Below are 17,933 nucleotides of genomic sequence, written 5' to 3' on the forward strand. Positions count from 1 at the left end.
CACCCCCACCTCAATGCAGCAGTTACATACCCCCAACATGGGACATCCTATTCCATAATTGCTATTATTATGATGATTATGATGATGATGATGATGATGATGATTATGATGATGATTATTATTATTTGAGCAGCTTTCAACATATATAAAATAATAAAAAAACATTAAGCATTAGAAACTTTCCTTATACAGGCTGCCTTCAAATGTCTTCTAAAGGTTGTATAGTTACTTACCGGTATCTCTTGGCTTGGGGGTCAACAATATTGCTACTCCCTCTCTTCCTGCACATGTGTGCTCCTGTTCCCACATGATTCCCACATGACAACAGCAGGAAAGAACTGTATGCTGATCTTCATTACACCATTTTCTGGCTTAAGAGGGCTGCAAATAGATTTTTTTCTGGAATCAAACAAAATGGAAACAAGGGCTAAACATCCACTATACAGTGGTACCTTGGTTCTCGAACAAAATCCATGTTGGAAACCTGTTCAGTTTCTGAAATGTTCAAAAACTGAGGTGCGGCTTCCCATTGGTTGCAAGAGTGTCTTGCACTCAGTGGAAGCCGTGTCGCACATTCTGGAAAATATTCAGAAACGGAAGCATTTACTTCCAGGTCTTTGGCGTTCGAGAACCAAAACGTACGACAACGGAGGCGTTCGGGAACCGAGGTTCCACTGTATTCCGTTAGCTTTCTGGAACTGGCTTTAACTCGATGCTAAAGCACTAGGGACGCAGGTGGCGCTGTGGGTAAAACCTCAGTGCCTAGGACTTGATGATCGTATGGTCGGCGGTTCGAATCCCCAGGGCGGGGTGACCTCCCTCCCGTCTTTCGGTCCCAGCTCCTGCCCACCTAGCAGTTCGAAAGCACCCCTAAGTGCAAGTAGATAAATAGGGACCGCTTTATAGCGGGAAGGTAAACGGCGTTTCCGTGTGCTGCACTGGTGCAGGCTCGCCAGATGCAGCTTCGTCACGCTGGCCACGTGACCCGGAAGTGTCTTCGGACAGCGCTGGCTCCCGGCCTCTTAAGTGAGATGAGCACGCAACCCTAGAGTCAGACACGACTGGCCCGTACGGGCAGGGGTACCTTTACCTTTACCTTAAAGCTCAAATATAATGTGGAAATTAACCATTAGGGCAGTGGAATAAACTGCCATGTGAATGCAGCCTACGCCTAAGCTGTGGCTGTTTAGGCAACAGGATGATGGGGTCTGGAGTGAGATTGCCTCTTTACCGGCTCCCATATAGCTGAAGTTGTCTTTTTGTTGTCTTTTAGCACTACAATTTCACTCTCGACATGGGGGAGAAATGAAAACAGCAAAGTGTACTCAGCGGGGAATACTGTGTGTCATCTTCTTAGTGCAGAGATTAAATAGAGTGAAGTGAGAGAGACTGCAGAATCAGCATAGCTTTCTGATTGTCACCACTTCAAGTCACCTGGGATATGGTATTATGTGTGGGACCTGCTTGAAAACAACCGTTTGTGCTGGAACACTTCAGAAAGAAGGTGTTAGACGGATTTATTGTAGCACACAGTGAAAATGAGTACTTAGCTCTTGGGATGCTAGATTTCGAAGCAATTTATTGCAGCATTATTTTCCTTTCAATTGATATTAGGGACATTTAGTATTGACATACACAACACTTAAAGGTGACATCAAGTCACATAAAAGCCAGCAACATTATCACAGAAAAAGACATCCCTCTCCCCAATTCATCATTCTCAATTTCCATCTTTTATACAGTCATTCTAAAAGTCGCTGTTTTCATACAACCCTTTCTTTAGTAAGTGCTGGCAATTTACATAGACAACACTGATTGCAGAAAATACTTCCCAGAAAAATCAGCTGCACCTGTTTGTAGCATGTGTTTTCTTTGTTTTCTTTCCAATTCAGTTTCCAGAGTTGGAATAAGCAGAGCGGCAGTTCACAAATCATGAGCAAATTCTTCCTGCCTCTACTGATCCGTCCCATCAGGACTATGGGGAGAGCCCACCATTTAGTAGGAGGGTGTGTGGTTTGTGGGTACAAGGTACCATTTTGAATCGCATGCATTTCCAGTCAAAGGAGATCAGGTTACAAGGTGGCAAAAGGTCTCTCTCTACCTTGGAGAGCTGATTTGTATATCGCCCTATACTCGCAGGTCTCAGGGTGGGTCACAAAAGAAAACCACAATACGAAAACATAAAATACATAATAAAAACAAGAATAACCCAATAACCCCCCCCCCAAGACATTTTTAAAGGGCATAACATTACATATGCTAATTTGATTTCTTGAATCAAGTTTATAAGCAGCAATTACTATAATTTGAACAGAAATCCTTCCCATATTGGGAATACAGTGGTACCTCAGGTTCCATACGCTTCAGGCTACAGACTCCGCTAACCCAGAAATAGTACCTCGGGTTAAGAACTTTGCTTCAGGATGAGAAGAGAAATTGTGCTCCGGCGGCGCGGCGGCAGCAGGAGGCCCCATTAGCTAAAGTGGTGCTTCAGGTTAAGAACGGACCTCTGGAACGAATTAATTACTTAACCCGAGGTACCACTGTACTGGACCTATGAGCCTGCTCAGGCTGCTACTGAGATGATAAATTGACAAGCTACTCTGTGAATCACCTCTCAGTAAATGTGGCTGCATCAGGGTTTAATAGGAGAGAGAGGTGCTTCACACAGTGGTTTAGCAAGCTGCTCTGCGAAGCACTTTAAAGCACCATTGCTTTAAAGGTTGTGAGGTGTGGGGCACGGGGTGAGCTGTGAGGGAGGGATGGGGGAGGAGCAAAGGGAGGGGGTCAAGTGGGAGGGGAAAGCAGTTGGTAAGGGGGTTGGCAGGCAGGTGGGGTTGGCAAGCAGAGTGACCAGGGGCAGCAGCCCCCAGTTTTCCCATTTAAATGTAACATTTTTGAAAAAGCTTATAACAGGGGGGAAAAAACAATTTTACAGGGACCCAGTCTACTCCTGTTTTGCATATAAGAAGATGTACAGGTCAGCCTCAGTAATTGGAGGGATGCCTTCTTTTCACACAGGTCATTAGTGATGTGTGAGCGACTGATAGCTTCTGTTTTCCCACTTAAAAATGTGTGATGCTTTCCGTTTGGACACATTCCAGGCCAAACGCGAAAGCATCGGGACATTGTGTCCCTGACAAAATTAGTCTGACAATGAATAATGCCTCTGTACTTTCCTTTTCTTGCTTTCTTTCCCTCCGAGATACCCCTTCTTGATTATATTTCAGAAATAGATTAATGAATTACAAAATACATTCACGAGAAAAGAAAAATTCGTAGCTGAAGGAAAGGGTGTCATAAAAGTGAACGAGAAATGGGCGCGCCTCCTCAGGAGATGAAAGCATTACCAGAATACCTGAACAGTTCGGATATGAAGCATTCAACCCCATAGGCACCATAAAGTGACACAACCCGGGGGGGGGGGATATATACAGTGCTACCTCTAGTTACGAACTTAATTTGTTCCGGAGGTCCGTCCTTAACCTGAAACTGTTCTTGACCAGAGGCGTGCTTTCGCTAATGGGGCCTTTTGCAGCCTCTGCGCTGCCGGCGCACGATTTCCGTTCTCATCCTGGGGCAAACTTCTCAACTCGAGGTAACTCTTCCAGGTTAGCAGTTTGTAACCTGAAGCATTTGTAACGTGAGGCATTTGTAATTTGAGGTACCACTGTATGAAGACTGAGAAGCAGAGTGCTTCATTAGAATTGCAAAGGAAATGCAAATATTATATTTTACTCATTTCGCTTGTGGAAATCAAGCCTTGCCATAAATAGCAGGTGAGCAGGTAGCAGCCGGCGATGCAGTGTGGATAGTGCTGCACTGCTCTTCTGGTTTTCCGACACCGCGCGTCACTACCAGTTACCAACAAGAGGAGGAGCAAAACAGCAGGGAGATCAGCCTGGGCGCAGCATTGGGTGTGTCAGATTGGCTTCACCCCTCACCCTGTGGCCTCACTCCATCGCCTCCCAGGAACCGTCAGACATGCGGGGCATTAGAAAGCCAGGAGAGCAAGACAGCCCCATCCACAGTCTCCCGCCAGCCGCTACTGTGCAATAACTGTCCCAAGAGCTAGAAAAGTGACAGGTGGGGGTTGACACGAGAAAGAGAAATGGCAATTGTGAAGAAAAGGTCAGTGTAGGAGAGTTTGTGTGGCAGTTACGAGTGTTGGATGGGGACCTGGGAGACTTGGGCCAGTCATTTTCTCAGCCTAACTGACGTCACAGGGCTGCTGTGAGGATAAAATAGAGAGGGTGAGAACCATACAGTCGTACCTTGGCTCCCGAACGCCGCAAACCCGGGAGTGAGTGCTCCGGTTTGCAAACATTCTTTTGGAGCTTCCTGCAGCCAATCAGAAGTGACAAATTGGTTTTTGAATGTTTTGGAAGTCGAAAGGACTTCCAGAACTGGTTCCATTTGACTTCCAAGGTATGACTGTATATGCTTGAACTCAGAGGAAAGGTCGGGTATAACTGTAATAATGTTAGCATCCAACGGTCTTGGGAGACAATGGAAGTGTGTGCCTTCACTGAGAGCCAGTGTGGTGTAGTGGTTAAGAGCGATAGACTCGCAATCTGGGGAATCTGGGTTCGCGTCTCCGCTCCTCCACATGCAACTGCTGGGTGACCTTGGGCCAGTCACACTTCTTTGAAGTCTCTCAGTGTTTGTTGTGGGGGAGGAAGGGAAAGGAGAATGTTAGCCGCTTTGAGACTCCTTCGGGTAGTGATAAAGCGGGATATCAAATCCAAACTCTTCTTCTCTTCTTCAAAGCCAAACCATTGGAGAGCTACAGTAGAGACTGATATGGTAGAGATATGTTTTATTGCAAGTGAGGCAGGTGAAGGCATCCAGTTTTGCTGCTACAGGTGCATCAGGGTGTTTCTTCTCCCTGCTCTCCTCCCAGCGGTCATTTCTCCTATAGTCACATAACCTGACTGTCTGCCTCCAGACACTCCAATTGTCTGCAAGGGATTCCCACACCACAGGATTAATGTTTCCAGCCTTAGTGTCACATTTGCAGACATCTTTGTAATGCAGAGTTGGTCTGCTAATTGCCTAGTTAGAATTGAGGGAATGGGAAGGTGGGGTGAGAGATTACCTCATTCCATCGGTGAGGTAGCTAAGGGGTTGGGAAGCGTTGTGTGTGCTAGACTTTACCAGCCAAAATGTGGCTACAGGCTTCTAGGAAAGATAAACAGTAACTAACAACTGGAAGCATTCGAAGTTCTTTACATATTAATAGGGTATTTCCTTCATTGCTTCGAGAAGGCCACAAGGCTTTACCGGCTATTCTCCCTCAGGAAATACAAGACATTAATCCTCAAAGCACATATTGGCTCTTACTTGCTGCCAGGCACAACCTACAGAATGCATTTAGCATAATAGCAGAAATGGTTGCCATAGTTACATGCAATCTGCACTGTGTACAGTATTATTTTTTTTTACTGCGTTTTGATAAACATTGCCAATTTTTAGGCCATCCTTCTGCACTCGCTGCGTTTTCAGCTGCAGACGTGTAAGCATGCATATAATTTTCCCTCCACCAAGGACTAAATCAGAAAAACATGTACAACACTTGATTTCTCTGCAGAACAAAGACCGGCACGAAACACTGGACCCATGCACTTTGTCCTCCTTCTGCCAGTTATCTACCCTGCCACCCACAGCCTCATTCATTTTTAGTGGCAGAGGTGACCCCACTTGACCAAATAGTGAAGAAAGCACATTGCTTCATCAGTGGTAGTCAACCCCCATTTCTTAGGACAGGGGTGCAGAACCATTTACCAGCTTGAGGGCTACATCTTAATCCATAGCTGTCAACATTTCCCTTTTTTTAAGGGAAATTCCCTTATTCCGAATAGGATTCCTCGCAAGAAAAGGAAAAAGTTGACAGCTATGTCTTAATCTGAACAACCTTCCAGGAGCCATCTGGGGCCAAAGCCACACATTGGTGGAACAACAAATGTACATCTTGCCCTTGTACAGTAGGCCAGTTTCTACATGCACACCCTATCATTGAAATTCTACTCAATATTGATCCAGAGTAGATTCCAATGTATAGTTAGCAGAGTAAAAATTTAAAACATGTTGCAGGATTCCCAGAAAATAGACCAGAGGCAACCCTATTTTATCCAGCTGAGCTTTTCTGCTATTGAAGACAAGTGAGCATAATGGTCACAAATCCAATACGTTCAGGATTGGCACTGATCATAAGAAATCCAGTTGCAGCAGACATACCTTAAACTTACAATAACTTGTAATAAATCTAAACCTTAACACTAACCATACTTATGTACAGAACACCACACCTAAAGGAAAAGAGATAGAAAGAGAAAGTGAAACCCAGGCTCCTTCTGGCCTTACTTTTATAGTCAGCATGACCTTGACAGAAGAGAGATAAGAGAACCTGTTTAAATCAGCTATACTCAGCTTCTCTGAAGATATAACCCAAACATCATTAAGCTTTTGCTTGTTTCTCTCACACAGAGAAGCTTCCAGAACCCTCTTAAATTATTCAGAATAGGCAAGATCTCTACACATCAGATCAATACTTTCTGTACTGAGAAATGCAAACTGACACACACCCCTCTCCATCTACCATCCAGAGTTCAAGAATACTTCTAGCCAAACATAAATGCCTGGGATGCACAGCAAGGCCAGAGAAGGGTTGTGTCCTGTGGAGAGTTGTAATAGCCTGAGCAAGTCCTGAAGGGCTGTATTCAGCCCCTGGGTCTGAGGTGCCTCTCTCCTGCCTGTGGCTCAGTGGATAGAGCAGATATAGTGCATTCCGAATGTAACTGCCAGGTTAGGCTCTTAGGCTGGGTGTGAGCATCACGTAAGGCAATGGTGTGGAACCTCCAGCCCTCAGACTTAATTCAGCCCATCAGCTCCCCTCCCAATTTGGACTGTGAGGCCATTTTGACCAAGCCGCACCCACTTGCCCTCCATCCAACAACCCATTTCACATCATGTGTGGGGCAGAAAAAGCTGTGGCTGGGTCAAAAGGGGATTTGCAAAGCCTCCAGAATTTGTCCGGCCCTGTGCATGGCTTGCCAACCACTTTCCAGGCCTGGCCATCTGCTGATCACTGGGTGGATCCAGTTCCCCACCCCTGATGCAAGTCCTTGGAGAGCGTCCATCAGTCAGAGTATAAATACTTGCCTAAGCAGACCAAGGTCACATTTGCACTACACACTTAAAAGCACATTTCACACATTTAAAGCACCTGGTTTATCCCAAGGAATCCTGGGAGCTGTAGTTTGCAACTCACAGAGTCGCAATACCCAGCACCCTTAACAAACTTAATTCCAAGATTCTTTTCATGAAGGCGTGTTATCCAGGTGTGTGTTAAGTGTCCTTTAAATGTAATCGTGTGGCTCAGCACTGTCTCGATGTAAGGCTGCTTCATTTGAATAATGCCGGCACTGAACACTGTTAAGTACTTTTAACTCCTACCCATTTCGGTGGAAGAATTATACAGATCGTTAGCTTCTGCACTGTAATCAAAGGAATGTTGAAATAATGGGGTTTCCTAATATAAAAATGCCACTGGGATTATTCCCACCTACTTAAGATCAAGCAAGAGCACCCACATTTCTTTGTATCTCTGGAGAGATGTGTTCAGCATGCATAATTTTGTCCAATTGACTACAGTTTCAAAATGAGAGCAGTGCATTGCATTCTTCTCCGTGGAAGATGGACAATGAAATGTCTGAAAATCCTGGAGCGGCCAAGGACGACTATTCTGTCAAGTACCTGGCTCGTCCGTTATAGATTGGAAAACTGCTCAGCAATCTTGTCAGGCTGCTTGTACAAACATATTGATTGCTGTAAGTGGTGTTGAAGGTCCATGAGAATTATTTGCTTTGGCGGGCTTGGGTCAGGTTTGCTTGCTGTACGCATTATGCCCAACCATGACAGTTGAATATTTTCAGTCTCTGCTGTCAGAGATCTTTCTGAAGGATAATTCTCAGAAAGGAACGATGTTGGTCTTCAGCAGAAAGAAAGTCATGGCATTGAGCAACAAACTGATATACTGTGGCATGAGCCTACTTGCATCGGCTTGCATGATTAATATATGCTAATTAGATGCTGCTGTTTAATTAAAGGAGCAGGTGCACAGTTTGGGATACTTCTGGATCCACCATTGTCATTTGAGGCACAAGTGGCCTTATTGGCACTCAGGGCTTTTTTCCAGCCAGAGTTCACGGGAGCTCAGCTCCGCCACCTCTCAGGTCAGTGCCACTGCCATTCTAAGACAAAAAGGGAGGAGATCATGGTGCGATCTGCCACCTCCTTTTCTAGAAAAAAAATAGCACTGGTGACACTCAGTACCTTCCATCAGCTTTGGCTGGTGACCCAGTTCAACTTGATTGGACAAAGAACCTAGCTTGTCTACAGAGGGCCTTCTCGGTAGTGGTGCCCACCCAATGGAACGCCCTCCCGTCAGATGTCAAGGAAATGAATAACTATCTGACTTTTAGAAGACATCTGAAGGCAGCCTTGTTTAGGGAAGTTTTTAATGTCTGATGTTTTATTGCATTTTTAATATTTTGTTGGAAGCTGCCCAGAGTGGCTGGGGAAACCCAGCCAGATGGGCAGGTTATAAATAATAAATTATTATTATTATTATTATTATTATTATTATTATTATCTGCTAACCTTTAGGTTAGATTACTGCAATTTGTTATTTGAGAGTCTGCCTTTGAAGACAATTCAGCTAGTACACAATTATTTGGCCAGGTTGTTGAGAGGAATAAGGAGGTCTGATCCATTGTCACTCCTGGCCTGACTACATTGGCTGCCAATTAGTTTAAGGGCTTGATTCAAAGTACTGATTTTGAGTTACAAATCCTTATGTGGCTCTGGATCGAAATACCTGAGGGAGCACCTCTGCCTGTGTGAACCTACCCAGAGCCTGCATCTGGCATCTGAGGAACTACTTCTTTTGCCCCTCTGAGGGAGGTGCACATGAGATAGGGCCTTCTCAGTGGTGGCTCCAAAATGCAGAATGCTCTCATTAGAGAGGTGCACCCAGCACCGTCATTATCAGCCTTTGGATACCGGGCAAAGAAATTCCTGCTCACCCACACATTTTGCTTTCAATTGTTGTTTATCTTTTAGTCGGGTGGACTAGGATGTGTCCCTGTTAAGTTACTGCAGAACAAGCACTTTTATTTATTTGTGTTCTTTTATCTTCTGATTTATTTCAAATTCAGTATTGCATGCTCTCTCTTTTTTGTCAGTTTGAGACAATGTTTCGTAGCAAGCAACAAATAAATGAATATAAACAAATCTCTATTTAAGTGACACCTTGCTCCTTTGCCTCTTAATTGAAACTTGAACACAAGTAGAGCTCTGATGGTTTGGGCTAAGGGCCCATCTAGCTCAGATTCTGCTTCCAACCTGGGCAGCTCGATGATTCTGGGAGACTCACAAACAGGGCATGGGAAACAGGCATCTAAAGGCCATGCCATATAACAGTGGAATACATTGGCAATGATCTGCCCTAACAAGACAATAGGTTTCTTGTGTTTCTCTTAGTGTGTGGGGAAGGGTGAATTGCCTGCTGAATTGCCTCCATGGCCTGCTGCAAACCCCTGAGCTAAAGCTAGAGAGTTCAAGCTTGCCCAGCATCTAAATTCTCCTCTTGATTTCACAGGTGGAAATCTCGATGAAAGAATCCATGAGTGAAAATGACAGAGCATTGAGTTCTGCTTCACAGGAACTTAGGCTTACTGTCGTCTGCTTCTTGCACAACCAATCAAACAGGCAGTGGTTGTACATGTAGCATACTCCAGAAGTGCTTGTACCATCCGTGGTGTTACTTCCAAAACTTGCATCAGCAAAGATTTCAAGACCTCCAGTCTTCTGACTGGTGAACCTCAGCCTGTAGTGCAAAGTCCCTTTCAAATAGTGGGCTATGCGCTTCAGAGCTTTCCAATCCTGAATAGTAGGATTATTCGCATGTCTGCTAAGCAGGTTAGTGCTTACAGCTATGTCAGGTCTTGAGCATCTAGCAATGAAATTCAACTTGCCAAGAATGCATCTGTACAGCGTTGTGTCAGAAAACGCTTCAGCAGTACTGTCTACCTGGTAACCTGTCACCATCGGTGTGTCTGCTGGGTTTGCATCAACCAAATTCAACCTGGCTAATACATCAGCAATTTTCTGTGTTTGGTGTACCAGAAAATTACCTGCTTGGTCCCTCTCCACCTGCAGAGAAAGATAGTTGGATACCTCACCAAGATCCTTCATGTCAAAGTGCAGCTGAGCTAGGGTGCTTTGATAAAAAGCCTGATTCTTCCAAAACATCAGAAGATCATCAACAAAACATAAACAATACAGTTTGTTTTGCCCCTCCTCCTTGACAAACACACATGGATCAGCTTTACCCTGGTGAAAACCTAGAGAAAGCAACGTCTCAGTGAGTTTTGTGTTCCAATACCTGGCACTCTGCTTGAGACCATATAAGTATTTCCGCAGTTTACAGACCATTCCCTTCTGTATCTGCATCCCATCAGGTGGAAGCATAAACAGCTCCTCCCCCAAAATCCCGTACAAAAAAGCTGTATTAATGTCATGATGGGAAACATGCAGTTTCTCCTCTGCAGAGATCTTGAGCATCAGTCGAATGCTCTCATACTTGACGGTGGGTGAGTAGGTCTCGTGGTAATCCTGTCTTGGTACCTGTGAAAAACCTCTGGCAACCAATCTGGCTTTGTGTCTGACTACCTTGCCATTCTGGTCTGTCTTGGCCTTGAAGACCCATTTGCTGCCAACCAGTCTCATCCCTGGGACTACCGGTACCAGTTCCCAAGTTTGGTTCCTGTTCAAGGAATCAACTTCAGCCTTCATGGCATCTGCCCTTCGTGGCTCTCTCAGATCTGCATACTAGACGCAAGTGTTCTGGACTCATCTCCTCTTTCTTAGGAGAAAAGTGACCAATGGTGAACAGTGGTTCTTCCAGTTCATTGTCAGATGCATCAGATGGTCTGACTGAGGCCTTTGCGCTCTTGTAGTCTGCTGTGTCATCACTGTCACTGACATCAGCAGCAGCGCTGCCCACTGAGCTGGAATCCGAACTCTGATCATCATCATCAGCTTCCTCAGCTTCCTCAACATTATCTGCTTTCTTCACATCACCTTCATCCTCCTCTGGGTAACTCTGGAAAATTCCCACATTTTCCCCCCACTTAGGATTGTACTCAACACTCTTTGTGAACTTTATGGACTTAGAGTCAGTCATCCATACCCTGTATGCACCTTTTTCGTACCCCATGAACAAACCATGTGCCCCACGCTTTCCAAGCTTGTTGCTCTGTGGGGTGTGTACCCACATGTCAGAACCAAAGGTTCTCATGTGCTTGATGCAAGGTTTCTTACCAAACATCTTCTCATAGGGGGTACAACCAATAGGTGATGACAATCTGCGATTAAAAGTGTAAACAAAATTCGACAGAGCCTCCCCCCAAAACTTATCAGGGAGATTGGCATCATGCAACAAGGTTTTCATTCCTTGCAGCAACGTTTGATTTGCTCGCTCCGCAAGCCCATTCATCCATGGCGATCTAGGCGTTGACATGTCATGCTGGATTCCCTTCTCAGTCAGGAAAGCTTCAAACTGCTGAGAAGTGAACTCCCCACCTCGATCAGTAAACAAACAACCAATGCGTTTACCGTGAACATTCTCCAACCAAGCACAGAATGCCTTGAACTTCGGAAACGCTTGCGATTTCTGCTCGAGCATAAACACATGAATGTACCTGGAAAAAGAATCAATCAGAACCATGAAGTACCTTGCTCCTCCCAAAGATTGTGCAAGTGGACCAACCAGGTCTGCGTGCAATAGCTGGTAGGGTTTGGAAGCCTGCCTGCTAGACTCCTTGCCTTATGGAACAACCTTCACCTTGTTCTCTGCACAAGATACACATTTCATGTGAAACTTACAGGGTTTGATGTTCAAACCCTCAACCATCTGTGGCATCTTGGCCAGTGCCTTCCAAGAGAGGTGACAAAACCTTCTGTGTGCATCGTGAATGCATCCTGCATGAAGAACTTTGTTAGTTTGTGCAACACAACAAGAATCAACATTAGACACAACAGCACCATTGTCATTATAAGTTATACAGAACAAACCATCTGTAAACTTTGCATGCAAAATGTCCTCTTTGCCTTTTCTGATGACACAGACGCTCCTCTTGAAGGAAATCTCAAAACCATGCCCAGTAAGCTGTGGGACACTGAGCAAGTTGTCTGCAGCACCTGGAACATATAGTACATCTTTGATGGTAGTGTGCAGACTTGCCAGTCTCACAGTCCCTTCTCCTGCAATTCACAACGTCTTTTCATCAGCCAGGTGGATCTCACCTTCTTGAGGTTTGAAGGAGATAAAGAGATGGCAGTCCTTTGAGACATGGCGGGTACACCCCGAATCAACAACAAACCTGGCTTTGGCCTTTGGAGCAGCTTTTCCAGCAAGCAAAACCTTGTTTTCCATTGGCGTGGGCTTTTGCAGCTTGCCCCCCTGCTCCTGGCCATCAAACTTGCCTTTAGCCTTTGGTGAAGCTGTGCCAGCAAACAAAGCCTTGTTTTCCACTGGCGTGGGCTCTTCACCCTCCCTCTGCTTCTGGCCATCTGCAGGCATCTGCCTCTGTTTACTTCTGGCCTTCCGGTATCTGTGAGGATGACCTTGGCTCCCATGAGAAACAGAGCTCTCAGCTGCCGACTCCTTGGTTCCCCCTGGAGGCTGGAATGCTGCCTGGGATGACGTGACAGTCAGCTCCCCCTGCAGCTTGCAACCGGTGCCCTCAGCATCCCTGCATTCACTCGCATTCTGGGAAACAGCCAGGACCTCCGATGCAGTCAAATTCTGGGCTGGGATGACTGGCAGATGAGCTATCTTCAAAGCTTTCCACATCTTACGTGCAGTCACGTTGCCAGCTAACGTTTTAATTTCCTCCAGAGAGACGGACAAGACTATTACGTCAATGGCCCTCGAATTCTGGGCTCTCCATCTATCTGTCAGAGGAACTGGAGGGGTTTCAGACACAGTATGCCACACTCCAAACTGACACAGCAAACTCTCACACCATTTTGCCTAGGTTTTATAATTGTGCCGATTTAACTTTGGGCACTCAGCAGCCTCAGAAGCTTGGAAAGACTCCATTCCAGCTTTTTACTTGAGCCGTGAGTCTTATTCACTTCAGAAACGTCTTATCTCGGCAGCTCATAAATCTTGAGGCCTGCTTGGCTCGACTCCCAGACCAATTAGGCCTGCCGGACATCAAAAGCTCTTGCCGCGGCAAACAGAAAAGCCTTACTTTCACTTTTCCTCCACATACCTTTCAGCAGTCTGTCGCAGTCTTACTCTCCTGTAAGTGCCGTGAATCTGGGCCCGAAACCTGTTGTTGGGATACTGGCAGGGAGACAAAGTCCATCATGGCCCCAAGCCGTCTGCCGGACGATCCATCGATCTCCCGTAGGCACTCAGTATCAGCAATTAGTGACATGAGTTTCTAGAAAATATCTTGCCACATTCCAGAGCTCATGCACACTCTATCAGCAGATAATGCACAGCAAAAGTCGCACTCAGGAGAGCATTATTTACAAGTTTTATTCAGCGTTGCTCAGAACAAAGAAAGACATGACTGCCTGCGTCAGTGTCTCCAGACAGAGAGTGAAACAAAAGCAAAGACACAACAGAAACATCCTGTGAAAACAGGAAATACGCAGACTCTGTGACTCACAGCTTGCTCCCTTTTAAGGTGGAACGGAAATATCCTAACAGGGTAGACACCAATATATCTGGACTGACTTCATTGCAAAACATTACCTCAAAGTGCATATACAGTGGTACCTCAGGTTACATACGCTTCAGGTTACAGACTCTGCTAACCCAGAAATAGTGCTTCAGGTTAAGAACTTTGCTCAGGATGAGAACAGAAATCGTGCTCCAGCGGCACGGCAGCAGTGGGAGGCCCCATTAGCTAAAGTGGTGCTTCAGGTTAAGAACAGTTTCAGGTTAAGAACGGACCTCCAAAACTAATTAAGTACTTAACCCAAGGTACCACTGTATTGTCCATCTAAGGTTTTCTACCTAGTGCATATATTGTCCTCCAAGTTTTTCTACCTAGTGATGAGTGAGTTTCACCAACTGGATTAGTAATGGGCCTTTCTAAACCAAACTTGAGTATCTGCAACACTGTGGACTGGAATTGACAAGGAAATTCGGGAGCCATGAGCCTGGTCTGCAAGGAGCTATGCAGAAAGAAACTTCTGAAAAAGTAAGACATATATTTACTGGCAAAGTATCTATTCACATGGAGTGGAATTCAGGGAACATATCAGGTAGAGATAGTTGCAAGGGAGTGATGTACCAGGTAGGTACGACTTACATTATACAGCTTCCCATGCAAAGACCAAGGTCTGACCTGGAAGCATTTGTAGCTAGGCTAGGTCTAGAAAAAGCAGCGGTTTATCTGCAGATGTGGCCACATTGGGCCCTTAAGAGGATAGTCATGTGCTGCTCTGCAAGGGGCTGAACTCATGCAGATCTTGAGAACAAATGCTCGGTTTTCAGGTCATTCTGCTTATTTTGTAGCTAGCTTCTGTTAAAAATGAAAAATAAAAGTCACGGAAGGATATTTCATTACCTTCCAGTGCAACTCTGCTATAAGCTTGAGAGATGAGGGCCTGAATAGGAGAAAGGAGAATGAATCAGACTTTAATGTAATTTAAACGATTTCAAAGTCATTATGAGTGATGGGGATATGATGGAGAAAATCCATACAATACGAAAATGTCAGCTCTAGCTGTAACTGTAAAATATCAGGCTGAAAATTAAAACGAAGATGTTTGTGTTTTTGTCAACTGTCCATTATTGAACAGCTCTATTTAAAACAAAACAAAACTGGCCCTTAAAAATTAAAGAAATGTTTTTTGAGTTTTGACTAATTTTTGCCTTTGGGAAGAAATTTACTATAGCGAGATTTTTGAAGAAACAGCGAGTGTATTACATTTGAAGATGTCATTTAACATTTAATAATGAATAAAGTGCCGGGAGCTAACTTACGAGGTCAGTTATATCCTTTGGGATAAATATTGCTTAAAACAATAACCTTTAAAAGTTTTTTTTTAGGGTTTAGAATGGTCTATTGAATAATAATAATAATAATAATAATAATAATAATAATAATAATTTATTATTTGTACCCCGCCCATCTGGCTGGGTTTCCCCAGCCACTCTGGGCGGCTTCCACAGAAACCAAAAAACACTAAAATATCATACATTAAAAGCTTCCCTGAATAGGGCCGCCTTAAGATGTTTTCTGAATGTCAGGTAGTTGTCCATCACCTTGACATCCGATGGGAGGGCATTCCACAGGGCGGGCGCCACCACCGAAAAGGCCCTCTGCCTGGTTCCCTGTAGCTTCGCTTCTCGCAATGAGGGAACCGCCAGAAGGCCCTCGGCGCTGGACCTCAGTGTCCGGGCAGAACGATGGGGGTGGAGACGCTCCTTCAGGTATACTGGGCCGAAGCCGTTTAGGGCTTTAAAGGTCAACACCAACACTTTGAATTGTGCTCGGAAACGTACTGGGAGCCAATGTAGGTCTTTCAAGACCGGTGTTATGTGGTCTCGGCGGCCGCCCCCAGTCACCAGTCTAGCTGCCGCATTCTGGATTAGTTGTAGTTTCCGAGTCACCTTCAAAGGTAGCCCCACGTAGAGCGCATTGCAGTAGTCCAAGCGGGAGATAACTAGAGCATGCACCACTCTGGCCAGACAGTCAGCGGGCAGGTAGGGTCTCAGCCTGCGTACCAGGTGGAGTTGGTAGACAGCTGCCCTGGATACAGAATTGACCTGCGCCTCCATGGACAGCTGTGAGTCCAAAATGACTCCCAGGCTACGCACCTGGTCCTTCAGGGGCACAGTTACCCCATTCAGGACCAGGGAGTTCTCCATACCAGCCCGCCCCCTGTCCCCCAAAAACAGTACTTCTGTCTTGTCAGGATTCAACTTCAATCCATTAGCCGCCATCCATCCTCCAACCGCCTCCAGACACTCACACAGGACCTTCACCGCCTTCACTGGTTCTGATTTGAAAGAAAGGTAGAGCTGGGTATCATCTGCATATTGATGGACACCCAGTCCAAACCCCCTGATGATCTCTCCCAGCGGCTTCATATAGATGTTAAAAAGCATGGGGGAGAGGACGGAACCCTGAGGCACCCCACAAGTGAGGGCCCAAGGGTCTGAACACTCATCCCCCACCACCACTTTCTGAACACGGCCCAGGAGAAAGGAGCGAAACCACTGTATAACAGTGCCCCCAGCTCCCAGCCCCTCTAGACGGTCCAGAAGGATGTTATGGTCGATTGTATCAAAGGCCGCTGAGAGATCCAGCAGAACTAGGAAACAACTCTCACCTTTGTCCCTAGCTCGCCGGAGATCATCAACCAGTGCGACCAAGGCAGTTTCAGTCCCATGATGAGGCCTGAACCCTGATTGGAAGGGATCCAAATGGTCCGCTTCTTCCAGGCGTGCCTGGAGTTGTTCAGCAACCACTCGCTCAATCACCTTGCCCAAGAATGGAAGATTTGAGACTGGGCGATAGTTGGCCATACTGGCCGGGTCTAAAGATGGTTTTTTAAGAAGCGGTTTAATGACCGCCTCTTTCAGCGGATCTGGGAATGTTCCCTCACAGAGGGAAGCATTCACCACCCCGCAGAGCCCATCGCCCAGCCCTTCCCGGCTAGCTTTTATAAGCCAGGATGGGCAAGGATCAAGGAGACAGGTGGTTGGTTTCACTCGTCCAAGCAGCCTGTCCACATCCTCGGGGGTAACGGATTGAAATTGATTCCATGCAACTTGACCAGACAGGGCTCTAGCACTCTCCCGCCCCAGCCCTGCTCCCACGGTGGTGTCTAGCTCCTTCCGAATATGAGTGATTTTATCTGCAAAAAACTTTGCAAAATCGTTGCAGGAGATCTTGGGGTCTTTACAAGGCCCCGATGGTAAAGGTGGTTCCGTTAAATTGCGGACCACCTGAAAGAGTCTCCTGCTACTATTTTCTGCAGATGCAATAGAGGCGGCGAAGAAAGTCTTCTTTGCCGTCGCTATCGCCACTTGGTAGGCTCGACGTTGAGCTCTAACCTGTGTCCGGTCAGATTCGGAGTGAGTTTTCTGCCACCGACGCTCTAGCCGTCTCAGCGATTGTTTCATCGCCCTCAGCTCCGAAGAAAACCACGGGGCTGTCCGGGCTCCATGCAATCGGAGAGGGCGCTTCGGAGCCAGACAGTCGATAGCCCTGGTTAACTCCGCATTCCAGCGGGCCACCAGGGAATCAGCTGAAAGGCCATCAACACGGGATAAAGCATCCCCTACCACTCTCTGGAAACCATTTGGATCCATTAAGTGGCGGGGGCGGACCATCCGAATTGGTCCCACCTCCCTGCAGAGGGGAAGGGTCGCGGAGAAGTCCAGTTGCACCAGGAAGTGATCTGACCATGGCACTTCTTTGGTTTCATTTTTACTTAGTGTCAGATCACCCACGTCGCTAGAGGTGAATACCAGGTCTAAGGCATGTCCATGACTATGAGTTGGGCCCAACTTATTCAGGGACAGCCCCATGGAGGCCATGCTTTCCACGAAGTCCCGAGCGGCCCCTTGTAAGGTCGTGTCGGCGTGGATGTTAAAATCCCCTAGGACAACCAAACTAGGTGTCTCCAGGAGAACATCCGCCACGACCTGAAGCAGCTCGGACAGGGAATCCTTGGTGCAGCGGGGAGGTCGGTACACCAAAAGGAATCCTGTACTGCCCCTATTGCCCAACTTCCAGAACATGCACTCAGAAAACTGGGTCTTCCCAGTAGGACACCTGGTGCAGACTAATGACTTCCTAAAAATCACTGCAACCCCCCCTCCCCGCCCACAT

Source organism: Podarcis bocagei, assembly GCF_964188305.1.
Source record: "Podarcis bocagei genome assembly, chromosome: 9".
Lineage (NCBI taxonomy): Eukaryota > Metazoa > Chordata > Lepidosauria > Squamata > Lacertidae > Podarcis > Podarcis bocagei.